The sequence below is a fragment of the Aquarana catesbeiana genome, linkage group LG03, assembly GCF_042186555.1.
Source record: "Aquarana catesbeiana isolate 2022-GZ linkage group LG03, ASM4218655v1, whole genome shotgun sequence".
In the NCBI taxonomy this organism is placed as follows: Eukaryota; Metazoa; Chordata; class Amphibia; order Anura; family Ranidae; genus Aquarana; species Aquarana catesbeiana.
Window position 1 is genome coordinate 723,288,681 of NC_133326.1, and position 8,056 is coordinate 723,296,736.

The following is an 8,056-nucleotide window of genomic DNA, read 5'->3' on the forward strand; positions in this document are numbered from 1 at the left end:
CACCGCTGCTATTTGCAACATATGTCTTAAGCGTATCTCGCGTGGCCAAAACATCTCCCGCTTGGGTACCACATGCTTGACCAGACATATGTTGACCTGCCATGAAGTTCATTGGCAAGCGTATCTAAAAGACCCACACCAAAGAACAAAGAGGACCTCTCCTTGCTCCTCATCAGCTGAGATTTCCAACCCCACTAGACCTTCAGTCCTCTCTAAAACCTGCACTGAGAGGAATGAAGGTGTAGAATTAGGTGTGTCACAGCCAAGTACTTATGGGCAATCTGCTTTTGGTACACCAACGTCAGATTGTACCAGGCAAATTTCCCTGCCCCAGCTGCTGCACCGCCAAAAGAAGTTTGCTCCCAGCCATCCACATGCCCAGCGGTTGAATGCTAGCTTGGCAAAATTGCTAGCACTTCAACTGCTGCCTTTTCAGTTGGTAGACTCTGCCCCCTTCCGTGAGTTTGTGGAATGTGCGGTTCCTGAGTGGCAGGTACCCAAACGCCACCTTTTCTCACAGAAGGCGATTCCGGCTCTCTACCGGCATGTGGAAGGCAATGTCCATGCCTCGCTGGACAGGGCGGTCAGCGGTAAGGTGCATATTACCGCTGACTCATGGTCCAGCAAGCATGGACAGGGACATTACCTAAGTTTCACGGCACATTGGGTGACTCTGCTGGCAGCTGGGAAGGATGCAGGACAAGGTGCAGTAGTGTTGGAGATTGTTCCGCCACCACGCCTCCAAAATGCTAATGATTGTGACACACCTCTCTCCTCCACCCCCTCCTCTTCTTCTTCCTCCATGGCCTCTTCCTGTGCTTTGTCCTCGGAACCAGCGGTGCTCCGTAGTCGTTCAAGGGGCTACGCAAGTACGCAGGCCAAAAGATGCCATGCGGTGCTTGAGCTGGTGTGATTGGGGGACAGGAGCCACACTGGGGCAGAGGTTCTGTCAGCTCTGCAGGGGCAGGTTCAGAGGTGGTTGACGCCACGCCAACTTAAGGCAGGAATGGTGGTTTGTGACAATGGCACCAACCTCCTCTCTGCCCTCTGACAGGGACAAATGACCCATGTGCCCTGTTTGGCTCACGTCCTTAACTTGGTGGTGCAGCGGTTCTTGGGCAGGTACCCGGGCTTACAGGATGTCCTGAGGCAGGCCAGGAAAGTCTGTGTGCATTTCCGCCAGTCATATAATGCCAGTGCTCCGCTGACGGACCTCCAAAAGGAGTTTAACCTGCCCAAGAACCGCCTAATCTGTGACATGCCCATCAGGTGGAACTCAACGTTGGCCATGCTGCAGCAGCTGCACACGCAGCAGAGGGCCATCAATGAGTACCTGTGCGACTATGGCACCAGGACAGGGTCAGGGGAGCTTGTTTTTTTTTCCCCACGCCAGTGGGCCATGATCAGGGATGCATGCACTGTCCTGTCACCATTTGAGGAGGCCACGAGGATGGTGAGCAGTGACAGTGCATGCATCAGTGACACTGTCCCCCTTGTCCACCTGTTGGAGCACACGCTGCGTGGAATAATGGACAGGACACTTGAGGCAGAACAGAGGCAGGAAGAGGAGGACTTCCTTAGCTTTCAAGGCCCCCTTTATCCAGACAGTGTTCCTGCGTGCCCGCCGATCACACAGGAAGAGGAGGAGGAGGAGGAGGAGGAGGAATATTGTGTCAGTATGGAGGTGGAGCCTGGCACTCAGCATCAGCAGCAGTCTTTAAGGGATCATTCCCAAGAAACACATGGACTTGTAATGGCTGGGAGGAGGTGGCTGCGGACCCTGTCGTCCTTAGTGACCCAGAGGACCTACGCTGCATGGCCTCCCTGATCCTGCAAAGCCTGCGTAAGGATCCTCATATTCGTGGTATCAAGGAGAAGGACCAATACTGGCTGGCAACCCTCCTTGATCCACGTTACAAGGGTAAGGTTGCAGACCTTATCTTGCCATCGCAGAGGGAGCAGAGGATGAAACATCTTCAGGAGTAGGGATGAGCCGAACACCCCCCTGTTCGGTTCGCACCAGAACATGCGAACAGGAAAAAAGTTCGTTCGAACATGCGAACACCGTTAAAGTCTATGGGACACGAACATGAATAATCAAAAGTGCTAATTTTCAAGGCTTATATGCAAGTTATTGTCATAAAAAGTGTTTGGGGACCTGGGTCCTGCCCCAGGGGACATGGATCAATGCAAAAAAAAGTTTTAAAAACGGCCGTTTTTTCAGGAGCAGTGATTTTAATAATGCTTAAAGTCAAACAATAAAAGTGTAATATCCCTTTAAATTTCGTACCTGGGGGGTGTCTATAGTGTGCCTGTAAAGGGGCGCATGTTTCCTGTGTTTAGAACAGTCTGACAGCAAAATGACATTTTGAAGGAAAAAACTCATTTAAAACTACCCGCGGCTATTGCATTGCCGACAATACACATAGAAGTTCATTGATAAAAACGGCATGGGAATTCCCCAAAGGGGAACCCCGAACCAAAATTAAAAAAAAAAAAATGACGTGGGGGTCCCCCTAAATTCCATACCAGGCCCTTCAGGTCTGGTATGGATATTAAGGGGAACCCCGGCCAAAATTTAAAAAAAAAATGACGTGGGGTTCCCCCTAAATTCCATACCAGACCCTTCAGGTCTGGTATGGATTTTAAGGGGAACCCCGCGCCAAAAAAAAAAAAAAAAACGGCGTGGGGTCCCCCCAAAAATCCATACCAGACCCTTATCCGAGCACGCAACCTGGCAGGCCGCAGGAAAAGAGGGGGGGACGAGAGTGCGGCCCCCCCTCCCTCCTGAACCGTACCAGGCCACATGCCCTCAACATTGGGAGGGTGCTTTGGGGTAGCCCCCCAAAACACCTTGTCCCCATGTTGATGAGGACAAGGGCCTCATCCCCACAACCCTGGCCGGTGGTTGTGGGGGTCTGCGGGCGGGGGGCTTATCGGAATCTGGAAGCCCCCTTTAACAAGGTGACCCCCAGATCCCGGCCCCCCCCCTGTGTGAAATGGTAAGGGGGTACATAAGTACCCCTACCATTTCACGAAAAAAGTGTCAAAAATGTTAAAAATGACAAGAGACAGTTTTTGACAATTCCTTTATTTAAATGCTTCTTCTTTCTTCTATCTTGCTTCATCTTCTGGTTCTTCTGGCTCTTCTGGTTCTTCTGGTTCTTCCTCCGGCGTTCTCGTCCAGCATCTCCTCCGCGGCGTCTTCTGTCTTCTTCTCCTCGGGCCGCTCCGCACCCATGGCATGGGGGGGAGGCTCCCGCTCTTCTCTTCTTCTCTTCTTCTTTTCTTCTTTTCTTCTCTTCTTCTCTTCTTCTCTTCTTCTCTTCTTCTTCATTTTCTTCTCCGGGCCGCTCCGCAATCCATGCTGGCATGGAGGGAGGCTCCCGCTGTGTGACGGCGCTCCTCGTCTGACAGTTCTTAAATAACGGAGGGGGGCGGGGCCACCCGGTGACCCCGCCCCCCTCTGACGCACGGTGACTTGACGGGACTTCCCTGTGACGTCACGGGGAATGCCACAGGGAAGTCCCGTCAAGTCACCGTGCGTCAGAGGGGGGCGGGGTCACCGGGTGGCCCCGCCCCCCTCCGTTATTTAAGAACTGTCAGACGAGGAGCGCCGTCACACAGCGGGAGCCTCCCTCCATGCCAGCATGGATTGCGGAGCGGCCCGGAGAAGAAAATGAAGAAGAAGAGAAGAAGAGAAGAAAAGAAGAAAAGAAGAAAAGAAGAAGAGAAGAGCGGGAGCCTCCCCCCCATGCCATGGGTGCGGAGCGGCCCGAGGAGAAGAAGACAGAAGACGCCGCGGAGGAGATGCTGGACGAGAACGCCGGAGGAAGAACCAGAAGAACCAGAAGAGCCAGAAGAACCAGAAGATGAAGCAAGATAGAAGAAAGAAGAAGCATTTAAATAAAGGAATTGTCAAAAACTGTCTCTTGTCATTTTTAACATTTTTGACACTTTTTTCGTGAAATGGTAGGGGTACTTATGTACCCCCTTACCATTTCACACAGGGGGGGGGCCGGGATCTGGGGGTCACCTTGTTAAAGGGGGCTTCCAGATTCCGATAAGCCCCCCGCCCGCAAACCCTCACAACCACCGGCCAGGGTTGTGAGGATGAGGCCCTTGTCCTCATCAACATGGGGACAAGGTGTTTTGGGGGGCTACCCCAAAGCACCCTCCCAATGTTGAGGGCATGTGGCCTGGTACGGTTCAGGAGGGAGGGGGGGCCGCACTCTTGTCCCCCCCTCTTTTCCTGCGGCCTGCCAGGTTGCGTGCTCGGATAAGGGTCTGGTATGGATTTTTGGGGGGACCCCACGCCGTTTTTTTTTTTTTTTTTGGCGCGGGGTTCCCCTTAAAATCCATACCAGACCTGAAGGGTCTGGTATGGAATTTAGGGGGAACCCCACGTCATTTTTTTTTTTAAATTTTGGCCGGGGTTCCCCTTAATATCCATCCCAGACCTGAAGGGCCTGGTATGGAATTTAGGGGGACCCCCACGTCATTTTTTTTTTTTAATTTTGGTTCGGGGTTCCCCTTTGGGGAATTCCCATGCCGTTTTTATCAATGAACTTCTATGTGTATTGTCGGCAATGCAATAGCCGCGGGTAGTTTTAAATGAGTTTTTTCCTTCAAAATGTCATTTTGCTGTCAGACTGTTCTAAACACAGGAAACATGCGCCCCTTTACAGGCACACTATAGACACCCCCCAGGTACGAAATTTAAAGGGATATTACACTTTTATTGATTGACTTTAAGTATTATTAAAATCACTGCTCCTGAAAAAACGGCCGTTTTTAAAACTTTTTTTTGCATTGATCCATGTCCCCTGGGGCAGGACCCAGGTCCCCAAACACTTTTTATGACAATAACTTGCATATTAGCCTTTAAAATTAGCACTTTTGATTTCTCCCATAGACTTTTAAAGGGTGTTCCGCGGCATTCGAATTTGCCGCGAACACCCCAAATTGTTCGCTGTTCGGTGAACTTGCGAACAGCCAATGTTCGAGTCGAACATGAGTTCGACTCGAACTCGAAGCTCATCCCTATTCAGGAGGCCTTGCAGAAAGGTCTGTGCAACGCGTTCCCAGAGACTGGGAGGTTACAAACTCCTGTTTCTGGACAACGTGTTGCTGAGGCTTCGATCAGTCAAAGAAGGAGCCATGGAGAAGGTGGCCGTCTGACTGATGCGTTCAGACAATTTTTTGGTCCGCAGCCCCAAGGTATGATCAGTTCCAGCAACCATCGCCAGCGTCTGTTTTACATGGTGCAGAAATACCTAGGGGCAAGATCAGATTTGGACACCTTTCCCACCGAAAATCCTCTGGGTTACTGGGTGTTGAGGATGGATCACTGGCCAGAGCTTGCACAGTATGCAATTGAGCTACTGGCCTGTCCTGCATCCAGCGTTCTTTCGGAACGCACATTCAGTGCTGCTGGAGGCGTGGTAACCGATCACAGGGTGCGTCTGTCCACCGACTCGGTCGATCGACTGACCTTCATAAAAATGAATCAGTCTTGGATCACCACCAGCTACCAAGCACCTGATGCTGATGTAACTGAATATTTTTTTTTTAAATCTCAGATCCCTTCAAAGACTGCCTATGCTGATGCTGAGTGACTATCCCTGAGTAATTATCCTCCTTCTCCTCAATCATCACGCTGATAGCTTGTAAGAACATTTTTGGTTCTGGGCGCCACCACCAGTGCCTAAGGCCCAATTTTTCAGCCCCTGTTTCACAGGGGAATGTAATTACAATTTTTGATGCAATACTTTGCAGCAGGGCTCGTTCCTGCGTTCCAACTAGAGTGTCTGTGAGGGGTTGCAGTGTTGTGGCACCAGCACCAGTGCCTAAGGCCCAATTTTTCTGCCCCTGTTTAACAGGGGCGTGTAATTACAATTTTTGATGCAATACTTTGCAGCAGGGCTCGTTCCTGCGTTCCAACTAGAGTGTCTGTGAGGGGTTGCAGTGTTGTGGCACCAGCACCAGTGCCTAAGGCCTAATTTTTCAGCTCCTGTTAAACAGGGGCATGTAATTACAATTCTTGATCTAATATTTCACAGCAGGGCCCATTTCTGCACCCACCAAGAGCGAGTGAGGACTTACACCAGCACACCAGCACCACCACCACCAAAGGCCCAATTTTTCTGCCCTTGTTCAACAGGGGCATGTAATTACAATTTTTGATCTAATATTTCACAGCAGGGCCCATTTCTGCACCCACCAAGAGCGAGTGAGGACTTACAGGGTTGTGGCACCAGCACCACCACCACCACCACCAAAGGCCCAGTTTTTCTGCCCCTGTTCAACAGGGGCATGTAATTACAATTCTTGATCTAATATTTCACAGCAAGGCCCTGCTTGAAAGTGTTGATAGTGTTGTGGCCACAACAACACATAAGGCCCAAATTTCTGCTGAGTATATAGGGCAGGCCCCTACTTTCAAACATCTAAATTACAAACGACTCATACTTGCAAACGGAAGGAGACAACAGGAAGTGAGATGAAATCTACCCCTAGGAAGGGAAATTCTCTCCTGTAAGAGTTAATATGGGAAAAACATTTCTCCTTTCCACTGATGCTTTCCAATCCTTGTTCCACAAAAAAACCCAAATTTTCAAAAAACATTTGTCATTGGGACAAAAGTGAGGTGAAATCTTCTGAAGAGGAGGAAAGACAGCAAAACAAATGTCACAAGGGTGATAACCCTTCCCTATGTTTTCCAAAAAGCTTAAAAAAGATTTTTTGGCTGGAGCTAAACACGTTAAAAATGTACCCGTTCAAAATTACAGATAGATTCTACTTAACAACAAACCTACAGTCCCTGTCTTGTTTGCACCGCCTGTATACTGCTGTTCAGAGTAAATAGGGCCTGGTGGCCCCACACCTTTCCTTATTTTAATTTGGGTGCGGGGTTCCCCTTAATATCCATACAAGACCCAAAGGGCCTGGTAATGGACTGGGGGGTACCCATGCCGTTTGTCTCACTGATTTTCATCCATATTGCCAGGACCCGACATTACATTAAACCCGCAAGCAGTTTTAAATGAGATTTTTTCCTTTAAAAATGACATTTGGTCCAGGGACTGTTCTAAACACGGGAAACACGCGCCACTTTACCGGCATACTATAGACAACCCCCAGGTACGATATTTAAAGGAATATTTCACCTTTTTTTTTTTTACTTTAAGCATCATTAAAATCACTGCTCCCGAAAAAACGGCCGTTTTTGAATTTTTTTTGCATTGATACATGTCCCCTTGGGTAGGACCCGGGTCCCCAAACCCTTTTTAGGACAATACAATGCAAATTAGCCTTTAAAATGAGCACTTTTGATTTCGAACGTTCGAGTCCCATAGACGTCAATGGGGTTCTAACGTTCGTGCGAATTTTCGGTCCGTTCGCAGGTTCTGGTGCGAACCGAACCGAGGGGTGTTCGGCTCATCTCTACTTCTGACTCCTGCTCTGGTACACACCTTACATCTTTTTTGACGTTTTTGGTCTGTTGGTTTGGGAGGGAGTTTATCTGGAAAGTGGCGCTCGGAGAGTCGACTAACAACATCTGATCGGATGTTTACTGGTGGGCCGTTCGGGAATATAAGGGCAGTGTAAATTTCCTCCTGGTAGCCAAGGAAGGGTTGGGGGTTTTGGGTGGATTTGCGGTAAATGATATAGGAGTTGTATATGGCCAATTGAAAAAAATAAATCGCTACTTTTTTGTACCAGTGGAATGTCCTTCTTGTGGCCAACATTTGATCGTTGAAGTCGACTCCCCCCATAAACAAATTGTATTGATGGAGGCATGTGGGTTTCTGGATGGGGCCATTCCTTCTGGGGATTTCCACATAGGTGTTGTTGTGGATGGAAGACAACATATACACATCCCTTCTGTCCCTCCACTTCACTGCCAGAATCTCTTTGTTATGCAGACATGCCGTTTCTCCTTTTCTCAACTTCTTATTAACAAGACTTTGAGGAAAGCCCTTCCGATTTTTTTTCATGGTGCCACATTCTGGCGTCTTCTTCCGATGAAGGTTGTGGAACAGGGGCAGAGAAG